At 40.7% G+C, this 2159-nt stretch overlaps 1 pseudogene; it reads right to left on the bottom strand.

The window, feature by feature from the left end:
• Positions 1-244: 244 nt before the first annotated feature.
• On the bottom strand, positions 245-1911 carry LOC147706500 (epidermal differentiation-specific protein pseudogene; annotated as a pseudogene).
• Positions 1912-2159: the final 248 nt, after the last annotated feature.

Here is a 2159-nt window from a genome sequence, read left to right as displayed (position 1 = left end):
GGGAGCATGAAACGTGTCAGGCTTGTAAATTGCATGGACTTTGTTTTCATCTTTCCATGCTGTTTTACTGAAAATAAAAAACGAAATTACAAAACCTCCCTGAATGCTGGCTCTTCTAAATGGGGCAACCTTTTTGTTGTATATATATATATATATATATATATATATATATATATATATATATATATATATATATATATATATATATATATATATATATATATATATATATATATATATATATATATGTATGTATAGCATGGAATTATGCTATGTGCTGTACAAAACAGCCATTGTTGCTGCAATGACACAAAATGGCCAGACTATTGTCCTAGCAGAGTTTCTGCTGAGAGCAGACAGACATTGATGCAGCAGTAAACATCAGTAGCAAGGTATGGCACACCTGCAGGCACAAGGGAATCACTGCTGCAAAGCACCTCAAGTGTGCAGTCAGCTTGAAGTGCATCAAAAATGCACACTTGCCAATCACAGCACAGCCTTAAGGTATAAAACAACCAGCCATACATCGGTACCCCAGTGACTGCCATTGAGAGGTTAGAGTATAGCCTTGTCTTTCTGACTCAAGGATACAGTCTTACTGCTATGTAGCAATGACAACCAATGAGCCAGTTCATATATGCCATTGGTTGACATTCTTGTAAGGGGTCAGCGTTCATTGTTAACCTACCAGAGAAAAACACATTTTATGGCATCGAGCATTAGTTGGGTCCCAGGACGACTGCCAGCTAGCTAATGATCTTTTTTGAAATATGGTGTGTGAAAATGAAAGCCCTAAAAGAATCCTTTAAAGATATCTCAGTTTAAAAAAAAAAAGCACAAATAGCAAATCAATGTTGAGGTATAGCCCCTAACAAGAAGAAGGTGTGGCAGGTACTACTATGTACTAATGGTTTCAGATTGCACATCTATGTAGATATCTGTGCCAGACTCACAGTGGTATGTGCCATATTCAGTCACCGTCTTACTCCCCTGGAAAATTTTCAGCTCCACTGGAACTGAGATGGTAACCTCCTTGCTCATGAAACTGACTGTTATTTTTGAGCGTGGCGGTACCTTCATCGGCACACTTAACTCTGCCTTCTTCCTCGTGGTGAATGTCTCAACCTCATCTTTCTTCACTGAGAAGGTGTTGGACACCTCTGCTGAAAGATTGGCCACTCCTCCCAAGCTAAATTCAGCACCCACACTGATTGAAGACTCATTGCTGAATTCAAAGCTATGGGAGACATATTTCTCATACTCTTTGCAAGAAGCAGCAGTGAACTCCTGCTCACTGTCTGTGTTGTTTACATAAAAATACTGATCTGCCTGAATGTTCTTTTCACTCTCTATCTTTTTCTTGCCCCACAGAAGTGTGGCGGTCACAGAGGCTTTTCCACGGCGCAAAGGATACACATGCGATACTTGATCGTTGAAACCAATATCACAGTAGTTTGCCAGATATTCACCAGTCCTGGCTAGAATATACCTCCCCCCTCTATTTGGATGCTCGTACAGAAGCCATGCCCCACTCTGGACTCTGTGGGAAGATATCTTATCATTCATGTTTCCAAACATTAGATTGGTCTCTTGAGTCAGAACTGTTTGACTACCAGCGGCATTGGGATGCTCATAGACTGTGATCTTTGGATTGGTCAGGTCATCAGTGATCAGCCTCAGAGAAGATGCCTTGTCATTCATGTCAAGTGAAGGATGTTCTCCCTCCTCTAGAAGAATGAACCCTCCTTGGTAGTTTGGATGCTCGTACATTAGCCATGGCTGCCCCACCACCTTCACAGATGAGATGCAGTCTCCGAAGTTCTCCAATACCAGATTCACAACATCTGCCGTAAATGTCCTACTGAGTCCCTGGAACTTGGGATGTTCATAGACAGTGATGGTGTTCATGGCGATCAGCTATGACGTTTCCAATGTGTTTTCCGTACTGACCCTGTGATACACAACAACAGCTGGTCAGTGGAGAAACATCATAAAGTGATTGTGTGTAAACTCACAGCACTGGCTCCTCTTTTTAAAAAGAAAGAAGGTATAATATGATGCCAATGTCATTGTTCAGTTTATTGTAAGATTACTTAGTTACATAAAACACAAATATCACAGTGTGAGAGAACACAACAATAAACACTCCTAAAATAACT

This window comes from Lissotriton vulgaris, chromosome 7, assembly GCF_964263255.1.
Source record: "Lissotriton vulgaris chromosome 7, aLisVul1.2, whole genome shotgun sequence".
Taxonomy (NCBI): domain Eukaryota; kingdom Metazoa; phylum Chordata; class Amphibia; order Caudata; family Salamandridae; genus Lissotriton; species Lissotriton vulgaris.
Note: the sequence above shows the minus strand (reverse complement) of the source record. Positions and strands in the feature narration are given on the sequence as shown.